Genomic DNA, 19,371 nt, shown 5'->3' with positions numbered 1-19,371 from the left:
ATTTTGCACATTATTGGAGTCATCTTAGCGATTCTAGATTAAAACGAAAGTGTCATCTACGACTACACGAAAGCTATTGTTTTCAACGTGCTAGAAACTAAACTGGACACAGAATCAAATAGAACAGAAAGAGGCACCCAGGTTGGAATGAGAGCCGCAATTAGTTGGTTTTAGGTATGGTCTTTTAAGAACAATATTATTTTTCACCACATATGAGGCCATTTCGGAGCAATTTTAACTTTTAATCGGTCTAATAATGCGCAATAATAATTACTGTTGATGACTTTTCTTTTTTAGAGGTAGTACAAAAAAATGTACCATGACATTACCTGAAAACAGACACCATGGTAGTTTCCGATCCATGGAACCTCCCTAATCTGCTTTGGAACGCTCGTGCTGGCTTCAGTCTAGTATCGAGCACTCATCTACACATTTTCAAAGTGAGCTCGCCATTCACGCTACCAAAGTGCGCTTGACTTATTTTTCGTGCCGTTTTCTAATAGATGGCGAAACTTGGTTTTTGTTCCTGGAAACCTTACAGTTAAGAATCAGTATGTGTCATTTGGCTGAAGCATAAACAACAATACTTTTTTTTACTATTAAAATGTCGAATTTCGAGACGAAAAATAAGTTTTTGTGAGAAGTTCTTCTCTATTATTTCAATATAAAAAAACAAAAACCTGTTTTAATCCACCTAGTGGTGTAATGATGCCTTTCTCATATCAATCATACTTCGATTCTTAAAAGAATAACCGAAATTGGTTTGTTCGACCGTCTACTGATAAAAAACAATCAATTGGAGAAGATTTGAGGTCGATTTAGAAAACTTTTTACGGTTCTTTTTCAGTGATGTTATAACATTTTTCGCATACTTTACCCTATATTTCCGGATCCGGAAGTCGGATCCGGATGAAATTCAGGAATTACGAATGGGACCACAGGACCTTTAATTTGAACCTAAGTTTGTGAAAATCGGTTGCGCCATCTATAAGAAAAGTTAGAAAACATATTTTCATTTTTTTGCACATTTTACCCTATAACTCCGGAACCGGAAGTCGGATCCATATAATATTCAGGAATTTTGTATGGGACCACATGACCTTTCATTTGAATCTAAGTTAGTGAAAATCGGTTCAGCCATCTCTGAGAAAAGTTAGTGCCCTTATTTTCACGAATTTTTCCACATTTTACCCCATAATACCGGAACCGGAAGTCGGATCCAAATAATATTCAGGAATTTTGTATGGGACCACAAGACCTTTCATATGAATCTAAGTTTGTGAAATTCGGTTCAGCCATCTCCGAGAAAAGTTAGTGAAACAAAAACGTTACATACACACGTACGCACATACACACACACACACACACACACACACACACACACACACACACACACATAGAGAGAGATTTTACGTACTCGACGAACTGAGTCGAATGGTATATGACACTCGGCCTCGGTTAAAAAGTCGGTTTTCACAGTGATTGCGATGTCCAGCCAGCGACAGGCACCATTAAAGAAGGTGACAAGCGATTATAAATACAATCTCCTACTCAATGCTTCATCGGAGAAATAGGTATAAAGCGAGAGGACTAGTGTTTGATGGACAGAGAAGATGTTTGGATGTAAGGTATCGGTCGGGTGACGGGCAGGATGTAGACCATGTTCGATGTACGTTGCTACTATGTCTGTTTCGAGTTTTAGAGTGGCTAAAGCATGATCAGAGTGGCGAAATGGTAGCGCGTATGCACGGAATGCATAAGAACGCAGGTTCGAGTCCTGTGTCTGAGCGTATCTTTTTCCAAAAATTCATCTTTTCAGTTAGTTTTTCTTTCACTTGGCTTCTCCAATATATATTTCCGCTCAGTCATTGTAAAAACCAAAAAGGAATTGTTTTTATTTAGGCATTAGCCCTTCTAAAAACAAAATGCAGAGCCAGAGGTGACATTTATACAGATTTATCTGTATTGTATAGATTTTTGCGTTGATTTAAATCAGAGTAAAGATTTCCTAACTGTAATACAGATGTTAAAATGGAAATCTTCGCAGATATGAAGAATTATCTTTTAACATCATTTTATTCGTGAAAACAGGTAGAGCAGATACAGACTTTTTATACAAAGTAATACATATTTTCTATAAAAATATCTGGCATCTCTGTGCACAGCCGATGATACACACACACTTAACAGCGTTAGGTTGACATATAGCGGAAAGAAACCAGTGCTACTAGGTTTGCCACAATGGTTATTTCCTTAGTATTTAACACGCTCTTTCTTGTAATATTCAAAGCTGAAAAAGTTTTTTTGAAATATAAATATCAATAATATAACTAAACTAATGTCACGGCTACCAAAAAAAACTTGTTGATGATAATTTGAAGAAGAAAAACAATTTTGTTTTGTAACATTATGAGAAAACCTGGCAACTTTGCAAAACCAAATTAGATGAAAACAAAGCGCAATTAAGTGAACTAAGTGAAAAACTTTCACCTCATATTTTTGAAGACTTTTATGGCTTGTCGGGTAGTTTTTGAAGTTTTTAATCGTTAATTAAACAAGTGACAAGTGAACATTACTAATTAAGAAGTCATCCAGCATTCAATAGTAGTGTAATTGTGCGAAACAGTGATCATGTTTTGAGACAAATCGTTTAGTAGATATTCAGAAACATGACGAACTGTAAATCTTGAGACGAAAATGTGTCCTAAATCGAAAAGATACAGTGGTATCCAAAGTATGAAGATGAAGAATTTGAGGAATTTCTCGATAAAAACACGTCTAAAATGCAAGAAGAACTACACAGCCAGCAATTTTCCAACGTTTGAGAGCAATGAGAATGATCCGAGAGGTAGGCAATTCGGTACCGTATGAATTTTAGTCAAGGGACGTCGAACGCCGTTTCTTCACGTGCGAACAACTGCTACAACGGCACAGAAGAAAAGTTTTTTTTGCATCAAATTGTTGCTGGAAATGAAAATTGGTCCGATCCGACAATTCAAAACGTCGAGCAATGGTAAGATCAGCTGGGTGTGGTGTACTATGAGCTGCGGCAATCGAATGAAGGGATCACGGAAGAAACTTACTGACGACAATTGATGCGTTTCAGCAGAGCATAGGAAGGAAAAACGACACAATACAACGATAGAGCTGAGCTGAGCTGAGCTGAAGTAGATCACCCGTAGTTGCACTTCGTGATTGACCGAATGGGTGGAAATGTACAATGAACCAAGAAAATTAAGCTTGGGAGAAGCAAACCATTTTTACTGTACATACCCACTCATTCCTAACTTTTTATTAAATGATCAATAACGACGCTGGTTACGACCAAAGGATGTGCTACTGAGGGAAAGGAAGGAATGTTAGTCCGATACTCGTTGTTTCTAGAGACTGCGGGTACCACTGTATCTCCACGAGCATTACGGGATAGAAGATTTGTTAGTAGGGAGGGAAAGAGATCCGGATATGTTTTGGTAAACAATATGATCTCAACAAAACCTTCTTTTCGATACTCAAGAGAAATATAATAAATAAGAAAAATATAAAATATCGCCAAGGAATGATCTCACCAGTACCCCTTTTCTCCTGCTCGCTCTGCTTTCAGCAAAGCGAGATGAAAAACGATCACTGAAAGAATAAAATAAAAACACTCGCGAATGGGTCCGCTGCAGATCAACCCTAGACCTTCAGTCTGAATGACACGATCGACTTGTAAACTTTCACATTCCATAGAAATCCGACAACACCGACAATGACATGCAGACGGCGCTTCGATCGGTTAACAGGTTAACATCGTTGAATCTTGGGGCGGTAAGTTCTCAGTATCCGCCGCTTGAGCATCTTTAGTTTCGCGGATCAATATTATTCAATAAATAGTACTCTCACTACTAAACATACACTTGCTACACCTGCACTAATATTCAAAATAACTATTTCAACCTAATTTTTAACTATACGTATCAAACAACACATTGAAATTATACTTTTTTGAGAGCAGCGCCAGGACATCGCATCGCATTTCCAGTGATCAAAAAAACGACACAATACAACAATAGACACGACAAAGTAATTTTGCAACATAACAATGCTCGCCCACATGTTGCACAGCCGGTAAAAATATACTCAAACGCTCAGCCTAGGCTTCTCCAGATTATTATTGGTTCCGGTCAGAAATTTCAACAAACAGATAATTAATTATTTAATCATATTTATCAGATTTCTCGTGGTGATGAAATAGTACTGAAAATAATTATTAGGTCGACAATTCAGAGAATAATGTGCCTGATTTCATCAATTGAAACCATGCAACATAGTTACGAAATTCATAGAACAAGAAACTTATACCAAATTGTATCTACATTGGGAATTGCGTCCCCAATTAATATAACAATCCGAACTTTCCATATCGTTTCACGACAACGTCAGATGCGGGAAACGACAGCACTGCTGTTTATCACCGCTCGATTACCTCGAATTATTGAGAAAAGTCCGCTTGGATATAAATAGTATCAATTCTCCGTCTCTGTAAATTGTTTGGGATTTTATTACAGATGCCCGGAAGCCTCCAATGAGTTCGGCATTCGTTCACTCGCCAGAACATAGTTATTGGCATGGGTGCAGAAATGTAAACATTACTACAGACGATGGCTGGTGGCAATAGCATTTTTGATGGAAGCTGCCTCAATGGAAATAACTTTGCGTGACTGAACGATGCGTGCAGCACACACACACAAACACTGTTTATACATTCGCAACTGATGCCAGTCTATTATTATCTGGGTCACAGGAGGGCATTTCAATATATCGACTGCCAATTTGACCAAAATGAAAGGTCGAAAAATTTATGCATGGAAAATAGAATTTGACACCTCGTTTACCAAGCGTAAATATGTTTATTGGACACGAACAAATGAACTGTCTGAAAATAGATTTGACTTATGATGAATGGCTGTTAATGTTGTGACTGGTAGAGTTATCACAAATGCAACTAGATGGATGCGGATCAAGCTTTCAAGCACAGTTCCTCAATTTATTTCCATAAAATAAATGCGACATTCACTTTCCGCAAATATAAGCAATGCCAGATGTAAGTAACACTGCTGCAACTATGAGCACCAAATCATAAAATTGCCCATTCCTTGAGTTCGTTTCCTAATATAACCCGATTTCGTTAGAAAACCATTCACTAGAAAAGACCATTCGCCAGAAAAACATTTCCCAGATATAAATTTCTATTTTATAATTTTCTAATCCATGAAGTTATAATTTGTACGCAAATTTCAAATTAAATGCAAATAAGTGCGGTGAAAGTTTTTTTAATATATCGTTTATTTATGTCCGGCTTTAACCTTTTAGTCGTTCGCCGAAAGTTATTTTTCTGTATAGGTACATCAATTTCACGTCAAAAAGATATACCATCTCTTAGATATTCGTTATATTTGGTACAAGCGTTCTCCATCGAAAAATATTAGACCCGTATTTCTTCATTTTGCCTTCAGGGTGACCATTTCCATGTTACAAACAAAATAAAACGGTGCACAGTGGAAAAAAATCCATGAAAACCCGCAAAGAATTCTGTAACTCATGAACTAATTGAGATAGGTCAACAAACTAAAGCGTTTCTTATGTAAAAATGTCCAAGAAATTCAATGGAATGGTTTACAATGGCCGCACGAATCGCAAACCTGCTTGTTTTTCCCCAAATGTACAGTAGTTTTAAGGTTTCCTATAACATTCACTCTGTAACTCGAAAAGAAGTTGAGTGCGGTATTCTGGAATAGCCTACTTTCATGTAAAAATGACCGCACGAAACGTTTTAATGACTATTTTACCCCATTTCCTCCATTTCATGATATCTTATTGTACATCGTACTTAAATCTCGGTAAACCTTATTAGAAGTTTACTAAATCTAGCTTACTTATAGAAAAAAGTCTGCAGAACCGAATGGAAGAACCTACACTGGCCGCACGAAACGTTTTGATGACTATTTGATGTTGTTTTTGGTACGGTATAGGTCCGATTTTCCGCATCAACACCACAATGACCAGATTCGAATATAAAGCAATTTTTAGTGGATGTCATGTTACCCTATGCCAAGGACGAAATGCCTATTATATGGTATTTTCAGCAGGATAACGATCCGAAACACACATCAAAGTTAGTAAAACAATGGTTTCGTGATAATAATGTATCTGTCATCGCATGACCCAGCCAATCTCCCGACATTAACCCAATATAAAATTTATTATCTGGTCATACTTTCTCAAATAAGAACCATTTATGGGATTTCGTTCAAAAGGAATGGTGCACTATTCCTACGGAGACATGTCAGCGTCTGGTCGAATCAATGCTAAGAAGAGTGAACAAAATATTGCTGAATAAAGGAGGATACACTGGATACTAATGATCTTTTAATAAATCTTTTTTTTTATAATTCAAAAAAAAGAAGTTTTCTTTTTTTATACACCTATTTCACTATCCAAGAAAATTTGAAATTATATAACAATGAGAAAGTTACGGTAGTGTGATACATATAATCAATAAACTGAAATGTTCCCATGAACAATTAATTACAATAGTAAAAGTTAGATAAAGTACTCATACGCCGAATAAAATTGATTTTTTCCTATAATTTCATGTCAAACCTATTTAAATGGCCAACAGTGTATATAGCAATAATAATATTAATAACAATAATAATAATAATAATTATTATTATTATTATTACTATTGAACGAGAAATATTATATTTCCTACAGTACTGTGACGAAAGAAGAGCACAACTTACACTACGATATTAACTGTTATATATTGTATCATCGCAAAATATTTCATATATTATCGTCTTATATTATATTTTATTATATTTCATTATGTTATATTGTATTGAATAATATTGTATAATATTTTATTCTATTACATTGAATTATATTATATTATATTATATTATATTATATTATGTATTATGCTCAAATATATCGACAATGGACAGATACAGGGAGTGCATCAGGGTATCTTACAAGTGAATGACTGAATGATGGAGTGGATTGCCAACCTGAGTCACGTGAAGAAGCTGTTGTGTTTCTCTCTGAAGGTCTGAAATGAGTAAGACGGGTTTAAGCTGGTATAGCAAAATTCTTTATTATATGGCCGGATGTTCTTACTGGAAGGCGTCGGGTCCTTAAAACCCATTTTGACCTTAACAGCAGTTATATGAAAACTATCTGATAATCAAATCTGATCTACTGTAAGTCTACCCGCATACACTGGTAATGCCGTCGCCAGCCTCTCAAGACACGGATGCTTCGGAGACTTATGACATGCCCAGCTCATCGTAGACGTCCGATTTTAGCTGTTCGTACGATGGGTGGTTCTCCTAGCAGCTGTTGCATTTCGTGATTCATACGCCGTCTCCACGTTCCGTCTTCCATCTGCACTCCGCCATAGGCGGTCCTCATCTTTCTCTCGAAAACACTAAGGGCGCGTAGGTCCTCTGCCAACATAGTCCAGGTCTCGTGGCCATAGTGAATAACCTGTCTAATAAGCGTTTTGTAGATGGTCCATTTCATGCGGTGGCGTAGTTTTCTCGATCGATGGGTTTTTTCTGAGTCCAAAGTACGCACGATTCCCTGCCAAAATACGTCTCTGAATTTCTCTGCTGATGTCATTATCGGCGATCACCAGTGAGCCCAAATACACGAACTCGTCAACCACCTCGATATCGTCACCGTCTATCAATATTCATGGTGGGAGGCGTAGTGTTTCTTCTCTAGAGCCTTTTCTTTTCATGTTTTTTGTTTTTGACGCATTTATGGCCAGTCCGATACGCCTAGCTTCAAGCTTTCAGTTCGATGTATGTTTCCATCATCTTCTCAAGGTTACGTGTCACAATATCAATATCGTCAGCGAAGCCCAAAAGTTGTACGGACTTTCGGAAGATCGAGCCACTCGTCGATCCTCGCTCTTCGAATCACACCTTCCAAAGCAATGTTGAACAAGATACAAGAGAGTCCATCACCTTACCGTAGCACTCTCAGAGATTCGAAAGGACTCGAGAGCGTCCCAGATACTCGGACGTAGCACATCACTCAATCCATCGTTACTTTTACCAATCGCGCCAGTTTATCCGGAAAACCGTATTCGTGCATGATCTGCCATAGCTGTTCTCGATCGACTGTGTCGTATGTCGCTTTGAAGTCAATGAGTAGGTGATGCGTGGGTACGTTGTATTCACGACACTTCTGGAGTACTTGTCTTATCGCGAATATGTGATCCGTAGTGGCGCCAGCTCCAGTAAATCCTGCTTGGTACGGCCCTACGAATTTCTTAGCTATTGGTGCTAGACGACGGCAGAAGATTTCGGAGAGTACCTTCAGCAATGTGATTGCGCGGTAATTGCAACAATCTAGCTTATCACCCTTTTTGTTGACGGGACACACCACTTCTTCCACCCATCCATTGGATCTCCTCCTCCCAAATCTTAGAAGTCATCCAGTGCAGCGATCTAGCCAGTGCCTCTCCTCCATATTCGAGTAGCTCGCCTGGTAACTGGTCCGCGGCTTTGTTATTCCTCAGCTTGCCGATCTTTTCACTTATCTCCGACAAATGAAGTGCTGGGAATCTGTAGAAGGCTGAGCGTGCACCCAGATTGATTCCTGTGTCTTTCTTTGTATCTTGTGCTTCGCCATTCAGATGCTCATCATAGTACGATACATTTAGGCCTGTGGTGTTTAGCCTCTACGTGAGCGGTTCACCTTCTCATAGAACTTCCGTGTGTCATTTCTTCCGGAAAACCGTGTTCTGTCTGTTTCGCGCCTGTCTGTATCGTTCCTCGTACGCTCTCGTGTGGTGTTGCGGCATCTTCGCCCTTGCTGCATTCTTCTCTTCGACCAACTGATGACATTCGTCGTCAAACCAGTCATTTCCTCGATTCGTTAACCTCGTACTTAGTACGGTTGCAGCAGTGTTACTCACGGCGGACCTTATATTTCTCCAGCCGTTTTCAAGAGTCGCCAAGCTGCTCTTCCGTTGGTAGCCTAGCTTCAGTTGCTGCACGTATTCCTCTGCAATACGTACGCTACGTAGCTGCTCGAGATTGAGTCCCGGCGTTCCTGTGCGACACTGCGGTAAGTGCGGACATTGATGACGTCGGAAAAGAATCGCCGTCGATGGTCGATTTTATTTTCCGTATGTTGATCAGGTGATCTCCAGGTGGCTTTGTGAATATCTTTGAGAGGGAAGTAGGTGCTTCGAACTACCATTCCTCGGGAGGCTGCAAAGTTCACGCATCGTTGGTCGTTGTCGTTCGTTGCCGCGTGCAGGCTCTCCAGCCCGATCACAGGCCTGTACATTGCCTCCCGGCCTACCTGAGCATTCATGTCGCCGATGACGAGTTTTACATCCCGCCGTGGACAGCTGTCGTAGGTTCGTTCCAGCTGCTCGTAAAATACTTCCTTCTCGTCTCATGTGGGCAGTGCACGTTGATGATGCTGTAATTGAAGAAATGACCGTTGATATTCAATACGAACATCCTATCACTGATTGGCTGCCACACTGACACAAGGACGGTCAGCCGCTCCTAACATGGAGAACAGACGCAGTTTCGAGCCGACCCAACATGGGGAACAGACGCTCGGGTGGGCTCGCTCTCTGTATAGAGGAAGCAAACCCCCCCATCCCTGTCAGCATACAACCAAGGTCCCACCGGGATTAGTTACCCGATCTTTCCTATGGTTACTCCTACCCCAGCCGGCATCGCGGGGAGGTAAGGATAGGTGTTACTGGACAAGAGGCTAAGAACCACATTGGGTCCTGAATTGCGCATTGTCCAGTCGTTGACCATTCAATATATATTGTAATATTGTATGTATATTGAACTACTTGGTTCGTTTATTAGCGTTTCTTGTAGCATCATTTAATATTGAATCTAAAGTTCAATTTCATTATTTGTAAGACGTGGCCTTGAAATCAACTGAGCATGATCGTGGAAGTACCGTTGCCAAAACTTTCTGTTGATTGTAGCCTGTTTATAGCCAAATGATTCCAAGTAAACAATGTTATATCTTACACTGTAATCATTGAATGTCACGAGATTGAATCATACCGCTGACGTGATGTGATTTGGGGAGGGTCAGTTTTAAACTTCTGTAAAAGTCTATTCTCGTCTCGCACACGAAAGCAGTTAAAAACCGAGTCTCAACACAACAAAAATAACCTCACCGTTGCATGCAGTTAGACTGACGACAATCTCACATGTTGGTATTTGTTTTCCGCAAAAAGTGAAACGGGTGGCAAGTGCCTTAGCGACAACCAAACAATTATGCTAATAATGTGAGAAACGACTTCTGCCACTCATCGCCACTAAGTTGGTTGATTGGTGTGCTGGAAGTAAATATCATGTTGCAGTAACCGTGATATCCTCTCCCACTAGAAAACTGACAACTTCGTTCTGTAATGTGAACGATCATTTCCGCAGTCATGGCAAAGGATTGATCCGTTATCAGTAGTGAAGGAAATATATCCGATTGCAGACAGATGAAGCCACGATAAATAATTTCCCCCCTCCAAGAGAAAGTTTCCCAGCACAGCGGTACTGTGAATGCTTTCATTTAAAAAGCAAACTGATTATTCTGTAGGTTTACCTTTCAATATTGGAGTACGAGCAGTATGGAACTGTTTATCGTTGCTTTGTTTGATAATTTATTCTACTTTACCTTGTAGACTTAATTGCAAGAATAAATGTTTCTTGCTCACCTGTAAAGATTGAAAACAGAAAATTTGTTATAGTAGAAAACATTTTTGAGCAATTCATATTATACGAAACATGTTCTAATAAAGTTGGACAGATTAAATTTGGAACAAAACAAATGTTCTGTTAGTTCAATCCACGATGCATTTTTGTCTTTCTCATATAGAAAGGTTATGCAATTACTTGAAAAACTAGTAAACTAGTATAAATGGGCCCGGAGGGCCATGTTTCATGTACCATTCTACTCAGTTCGTCGAGCTGAGCAATATCTGTGTTTGTATGTATGTGAGTGCATGTGTCAAATAATCTCACTAGGTTTTCTCGGATATAGCTTAACCGATTTTCAAAATTCAAACCGGATATAGCTTAACTAGGATTCAAATGAAAGGTCTCGTTGTTCCATTCGTAATTCCTGAATTTCATACTGATTCGACTTACGGTTCCGAAGCTATAGGGTAAAGTGTGTTAAATGTTGTACACCGTCATTTAAAGCGGCGAAATAATAACCGTAAAAAAGGTCTAAACTGGTCTCAAAACTACACCAATCGGTAACAATTATCAGTAAGAAGCCAAACAAACCGATTTCGTCTATCCTGATTCCCGGTTTCCGGTTCCGGAAGCACCGGAAATCAAGGATGGCTTTTATCGTATCAAAGAACGCTCTCTTCTAAGTCTTCACACGATTCAATCAGTGCCATGAAAGAGAGACGGATATCATCTCAGCAACAAAAAACCGGCATGGTTCATTTAACCTAGAATGGACACCAGTGCGAGAGAGAATTTTTCTTGATGACCTGTCTGAGCATCACGAGTTAGTACGCTGCTGTGGGGATTCTCTCTGAAGCAACAAACGATCGCTCATTATCGTTTTGCGATCCGATTCTATACGGGTAGTGGATAATTGCGATAGAATCAATGTTATAGGTTGCCGCTTATTCTAACTATGTGCATATAACCTTCGTATAAGTTGTGTCTATAAAATGTATGTGAATGCTCCACACAAGGGTTTTGAAATATTGCAACCTAGTATGAGAATCATCAAGTCGAATCAACGATTCGATTTTCTGCAATAATTGTCAACTTGCGATTCTCTCTTGGTAAGTTTCACACAGCACCGATCATTACCAGACTGTTATTTTTTTAAGGGCAGAGAAATACTCAGAGTATGAAGTGGATCGAAGAAATGTAGAAAAATTTTCTCACAGTTCATACATTTAGAGACACGAGTTCATGTAGCATCTTCTACCGGATTGAGAATGTTGTATACAATGTAGAGAAATATCGAGCAGCTTCTGTCAAATTGTTGTCCCGGTTTGGCGGTCCAATGCATAGGGTCTTACAAACCAGTTGTCGTATGTTCGAGCCCCGACCTGGAAGGATTTGTAGTGTCAGTAGAATCGCAGCACCAGCCATGCACTGGTTCTGTACACTCTGAATCGGCTGCGAAGTCTGTTGAAACAGAAGGTCAAATTCCACTACAGGAATGTAATACCAAGACTTTGCTTTCCGTCAAATAATCGGTAATTACCAACACTGCCGGAAATAGTGGTCATATATTCAAACATGGATCTCACCGATTGCCACAAACTTAGATTCAAATGAAAGGTTTCGTGGACTTTCATCCGGATCCGACTTTCGGTTCCGCAGTTATAGGGTAAAGTATGTTAAATATTGAATACCATCGCTTAAAGCGGCGAAACAAAAACTGTAAAAAAATTCTAAACTAGATTAAAAACTACATAAATTGAAAGCCATTATCTGTAGGTATTAGGCAATTCCGGTTCCTGGATTTCGATTAACGGTGTGAGTTAATAGCAGGGTGGCAAGTAATTTGCCGATTTTAATTTCCCGGTGCGCGAGCTAAAAATTCACGGTTTTTGGAACAGGGCAAACACGTCTATGTTCAGTATTTTTTTAAATATTGCTTTTATTCAAGCTTCAAACAGAAAATCCCATGTCCAAAAGTACCTAGAGAATTGAGAAATACAGTATTTTTCGGGATTTATAAATAGGAAATATTCATTATGACGAGTTTCCATAACAATGACCAAAAGTTGTACTTGGCTTTAAAAAATCCTTGGAATCACGTTTAATATTTTCAGTCACAATTTGTCCAAACGTTCATCTTCTGAGCCGAGAGTACCCAACTCAATGTATTCCATCTGTATTTTGTCTATTACTTCGCCACTAATGTTATTCGTATTCATTAGCTCTTCAAGATAAAAACTCAACCTTTCTGATTATATCAAATAAATTCGAGGTAACAGTAGGATTAAAACACGAAACATATCTGGCCAACGGATCTGATAAAAGTGATCAGTCTTGCATTTCACGAAGGAATACAGCATTAAAAGACTTCATGCTTTTTCCAATAATGCTCTTGAGTGCAACTTTCACACCAAATTCGATTATTGTTGGTAGTTTTCTAGGTTGCATCAGTCACTTGAAAGCCAAATAATACAAAATAAATTTAAACCCTTATAACTAAAATGAAAGTAGTTATTTGTCGAACTATTTAGTCTTTTGCAAAGATAGGCAAAACCGATTATTTCGAAGAACCACTCAAAACTAAATAGTTTTGCCGAAAGAATTAGTTCTATTGAAGTACTTCTACTTATAATTTTTTTTTTCCCCTTTATGGGCTGCTCTGGCCGAGGGGGGTGGTTACAACGATCCACACTTTCCATACCAGACGAACTAGGCTATGGTGCCCAAATGAACACTAGTAACGAAGGAGGAAATCCTCCAGCATGTAACCCAAGCGACAGATTCCTTTGCGGCTATCAATTTGCAACGAAAGATACGAGTATCTTCTATTGCAAGTTCGCCAGAGAATTTGTCACTTGAGCAGGAAGTGTGTGCTTCACCCTGTAACCAGTCAATCATTGAGTCGTGCGTCTCTGTCGTATTCGTATTTTGTCATCCTACCAGCTGCTTCTGTGTCTTAAATGTCCTCGTCGATGAAACTTTGCAAATTTCGCATTGTATCCGCTTCGGTCTTGTCCCTGCTTTCCTAAATAGTCTTATATGTCTGAAGCGGTACAAACGATTATTACTTTAAAGTTCCTAAACAGATGTAGATATGTTTGATCTACTAACACTATCCATTCTAATCTGCTCTGATTAATTCTATCTTTGTCGAAGTTACGTTACATTTCCTTTTCCCCATTGCATCGCTTTTTTATTATGCCGGAGAAACCTGTTAATATCTCAATGTGATAATTTATCAAGAATAAAGAAATAAATATTTATAATATTACAATAACAACAACAATAATAATAATGATAATAATAAAAGTAATAATAAAAATAGAAATATTGTGACTTACCAAAAGTTAATATGTCATCAAAAGATTTATTACAATAACATACCAATGTTTCGTCGTTTCACTGGGGCTCTTGATTTGTTTTCAATTTCCTTTTGGTATTCCTGTAGCATCCTAGTATATCCATATCGTTTTTGTCTATAATCTTTTATTTTGATATTTTCTCGTGATAAGAATAAAAGAAAATTAGGTGTTAGTAAGCTTGTTAAATTATATAATGTAAGGATGCGCATTTAACACTAGATTGCCCAGGAAAGTCACAATATGTAAACAATGGAAGGACCGCGTGAAATTCTGTGAACTTTTTTAATTCTTTATTTAACGATATATGCACTTAGGAATACTGCACTAGCTTTTATTTATTCTGTCACAGTTTATATTATTGACTTTCTCTCTTTCCATCATTCTGATTGCCTTTGAGCAGTCTAGGTCTAAACTAAGTGTTGGGCCTTCTAGTGTTGAGCACGCATCCAGGAAACAAGAACTACATGTATTTCGTGAAGAAATACTAGGTGTGATTGGATGAAATGGTCCACGTGAACCGCTCTCTTCCAGAAACACACATCTCACACTCTTAGTTAGAAGGTGACATCTGTGTCCAAGTTTGAGAAATCTAAGTACATTCGAACCTTTCCCGATATGAGAGTGTATTCACACTTGATTAATCAGTTTCGTCATTATTGCAATTTGTAAACATTACCGATACCGAGCCGGATCGGAAAGGTTTGAAAGTTCTTAAACGATTCATAGGATATCAATTTACTCCTATTCCTGATAACAATAGTCCTCCTTTTAGAATTAAATTCACCAAGCTCAGGACGAATATGATATATTAATATTCATCCCAACTGGATCAAAATAATTCAAATTGGTGACCAATTCCAGGCATAAGAATGCTCGAAACCACCTAATGACCTATTGTCAATTTCAAGCATTATTAGTCCTGTCCACTCCGTGATCGATTCAGACAACACAATAATTTTCATCTTTTAAATTTATAAGCTAACGATCGATCTCGGTATGGTCAGACTTTGTAAATACGCGAAGTGTAAATTGACTCCCACCCCCATCCACCAAGCGGGGGTACGCACCCTGTAGCTCATCATCCAAAGCCTAGGGGTTGAAGTACTTCTACTTATAATCATTCTCTTTTGTATACGTTTTCAGAGGTTACGAATGTATGTAACTTCTACAAGATTCCTCAAATCAGAAATCGTTCCGAAAGACGCAACTAATTTGCATACATCCCCAAAGAATTCCATTACTTCCATTTCTATTGATAAAAATAGAGAACGATCATTTTTGAATAAAGAACTCCATTATCCATCTCTAGTGTATACCATATATACTATTTTAGCCTAGTACAGTCCAGACAACAAGTATACCTAAGTTTAGAAATGAATAAACAAGGAACAATCCTCCTCCCGCAAAACCGATTCCATCTAACATTTACGATATTCTTTCAAAGTTGGAAGTTAAAATGGACGCTTGTCGCTCTGGATAAACAACAACAATCCATGCCTCTAGTGACTGAAATGATCTAAATTTGATACTTCGTCGACAATAATATCCGCATTCTTGTGATCATACTATGAAATCCATGACCTTCAAAACAGAAATTAAACATAGATTCACTGAACAAATCAAACTATCTTTAAAACCTTTCTAAGGTTTTTTACAAACCCTCAGAAACCAATTTAAGCTCTCAAATAAGGAAATCAAAGAACATCAAAGTCGACCAACTTTTTCAATTTTGTGAATCCTATTGAAATCAATACCAAGATACAAATATTGCCTCAAAATGACATTACTAAGACAAATTATGATGAAATTAGGGCAATCATGAACTCGCCTAAAAACATGAAGGCTTTTTTTTATTAATTTTATTGAACATGTTACCTGATATTACTCTTGCAAACATATTATGCATACTTATTCTAAGATTCATTAGAAATCCAACAGTAGCATCCAAATTATCTTTATTTTTCATTATGAACATTTATTGTACTGTTATTAATAACAACTAAGAAAGCGTTGATGCTTTCTGATTGATTAAAAATTGCTGCCAAACCCATACAAAAATGAATTGTGCACAACCTGTATGAAACAGTGAGATGTTTCAAAACTTTTACAGACCTTCTCGTTCATACACAGAATTGAGTACTGTCACGAAAATACTCCAATTGATAAAGTATTATATTATTAAGAAAATTGCGTCACTCGGTGGATACGTGCTCCCTTTCAGTGGGGGCAAGTGACCCGGGCCCACGGTCTTAGGGGGCCTCGGACAGAACCAATCGAACAAAAAAAACCTGTTTTGATCCACCTAGTGGTGTAATGATGCCTTCCTCATATCAAACATACTATCATAGTATATAATACTGTGGTATTCTTTAAAATAGAATTCGTCAATTCTTGAAAGATTAACCGGAATTGGTTTAGTTGTCCGTTTACTGATAATGACTACCGATTGAGGTAGTTTTTTTGGCCAATTTAGATTATTTTCACGTTTTCTATTTCGCCCCTTTAAGTGATGGTATAAAATTTTTAACACACTTTACCCCTTTAATTCCGGAGCCAGATGTGGATTCCGAATGAAATTCAGGAATTCAGTACAAGACCACAGGAACCTTCTTTAAAACCTAAGTTGGTGAAAATTGTTAAAACCATCGCTGAAAAAATTGAGTGCTATCCATTTGAGAAAATATGACCACTATTTTCCGTGCCTCCGGAATCGGAAACTGGGAACCAGGATAGCCAAAATCATTTTGTTTGGCCGTCTACTGATAATGATTATCAAAATGAGTAGTTTTGGGGTCAGTTAAGAATTTCTTTTTTCGTTTTTTGTTTCGCCGGTCTAAGTGATGGTATGAAAAATTTTACACACTTTACTTTATAATTCCGGAACCGGAAATCGGATACAGATGAAATTCAGAAGTTTTGTGAAGGTTCATCGGAACATTTATTTGAATCTTAGTTTGTGAAAATCGGTCACACCATCTCTGAGAAAAATTAGTACACATATTTTGATTGTTATGCACATTTTACCCCGTAGCTCCGAAACCGGAAGTACGACGCCAGCTGAGTCGGCCGCCGACCCGCCGTCGGAAGCGATGGCCGCTTGCATACAAACCTGTAATTGCCTCGTTTGCCCGGTATACTCAAAGCTAGGTTTCTTTGCTTTAGTTAGGTCCGAACGAGCGGTAGCGATGTGGCGTAGTCGCATTAGATATTTTTTCATTTTCACTTAATAAACGAAAAATACCACATACATTCGCCTGATAGATACACCTATGCAAATTCCTTTGATGTTTAGTAGCCAGGCCTGTACCCAGGATTTCATTTCGGGAGAGGCCCAAAGATTGAAAAATAATGTTACTGAAGATTGCCTATGTACCTAATTCTCGGTGTGCCTTTTACGGCTGTTTTTAACATACACTTTAAACTCCAGTAAATCCCGCTTGGCACGGCCCTGCGAATTCCTTGGCTATTGATGATAGACGACGGCAAAGGATTTGGGAGAGTACCTTGTAGGCGGCGTTCAGAAATGTGATTGCGCGGTAATTGCAACAATCTAGCTTATCGCCCTTTTTGTAGACGGGACATACAACTCCATCCATCCAATCTCCTCCTCCCAAATCTGGGAAATCATCCAGTGTAGCGCTCTAGTCAGTGCCTCTCCTCCATGTTTGAGCTGCTCGTCTGGTAACTGGTCATTGCTCGCGGCTTTGTTGTTCCTCAGATTGCCGATCTCCTCACGTATCTCCGACAGATTGATTCCTGTGCCGTTCTCTGTATCTTGTGCTTCGCCATTCAGATGCTCGTCTTGTACTGCTTACACCTGTCGATCACTTCACGTTCGTTCGTGAGAAGGTTACCAGTGGTATCTCTGCACATTTAGGCCTGTGGCGTGTAGCCTCTACGTCAGCAGTTCACCTTCTCATAGAACTTCCGTGTGATATTTGTACAACTGTCCGCGACTGTCTGTAGAAAAAGATGCCAGTTGTCAGGTCTGGTCCTAGGTGCGAATGTCAAAACCCCTTGAATCAAATTGTTTTTTTTTCGGAAGAACTGTTGTGCAATAAAAAATTTTCGTCAACGTGTAAACATATTTATGTAAAGTACACATGGTCGAGTAATCGATCAAAAAAAAAATTATCCGTATATGGAACTGAGATAAATGAGGGTACCGTTACCCTACTTTTATCTCTACTATTGGTCGATCATTAGTCCTGAGCTGAAACGGTGGTCTTTATTACCGTTCTTACATACACTTCCTCTTACACTTCACTCACAGATCATCTCACCCATCAGGTCTAACATGAAAACGACACAACCTCACAAAATGAACTGGATGAACATCGTTTGACAGCTATCAGTGGTTTGCTCATTTGTTCAATCTGTATTATTTCATTCTGTTCTACAATATTCTGTCTCAATCCACAATATTACATGGTACACAAACCACACATAAACGTCAAAGATGGACTCGATTTACCGTTCATTTGCTATCATCGTGTGAAACCAAATTGGGATACGTTCACTCCACTTAATTTCCACTTCACACTGGTAATAAGGGCCGGTAGTATGAAAATGAAACATAAAAAAGAGTCATGCGGTAGAGTTAAGCCCTACCGGCCTCTCCAATCCCGGATGTTGGAGCGTAATTCAATCAACATCTTATTCAAGTCGTTCCATATCTTATTCATTTAATTTAATAATGAAGCTCAAAGCTGTAACACATATCTTTATCGAATTGTAACGCTAATTGATTGTATCTGATGATGTTTACAATACCGTCAAGCCCACCAACCATGGGAGAGAGATTTCGTACCCGATGGATATTACAATAATAAGTAAATAAATAAATAAATAAATGTATTTGAAATTTATTCAGCCGTGTTGGCGGATTAATATCAAATGTCAAACCCTGCGCTCCTGTTACTTCTATAAATCAAATTCATATCAAATAGCGTTTTATATGGTTTAACCAAAATATTGCATGAACATTATCATCATCAGCATCAACCACTAAGTACTCTTCTACTTGGTCATAGAACTATCGAGATCTCATTTGACAGTCCACTTTACAGTACAGATTACAGTTGACGATGATTTTAGTCAGTCTGTCAAGGTCATTCGACGTGACTGACAAATTGCAACTCTGGTTAAAGAAGCATTCCCCAAAGATACAAAATTGACAATTTTCCATGATTTTGTAAGTCTTATTGACACGCGTTATCCTTAATTATAAATTCCTGTAGGAATACTGTTGTCACTAACTTTCACACCCCTCATCG

General features: G+C 38.4%; 1 protein-coding gene across 4 annotated transcripts in view; it reads right to left on the bottom strand.

Moving 5' to 3' along the window:
- The window catches only part of LOC131438738 (growth factor receptor-bound protein 2), a 60,685-nt gene that overhangs the window by 10,036 nt on the left and 31,278 nt on the right, over window positions 1–19,371 (bottom strand). The window lies entirely within an intron of this gene.

The sequence above is a fragment of the Malaya genurostris genome, chromosome 3, assembly GCF_030247185.1.
Source record: "Malaya genurostris strain Urasoe2022 chromosome 3, Malgen_1.1, whole genome shotgun sequence".
NCBI classification, from domain to species: domain Eukaryota; kingdom Metazoa; phylum Arthropoda; class Insecta; order Diptera; family Culicidae; genus Malaya; species Malaya genurostris.
This window is presented reverse-complemented; position numbering and strand designations above follow the sequence as displayed.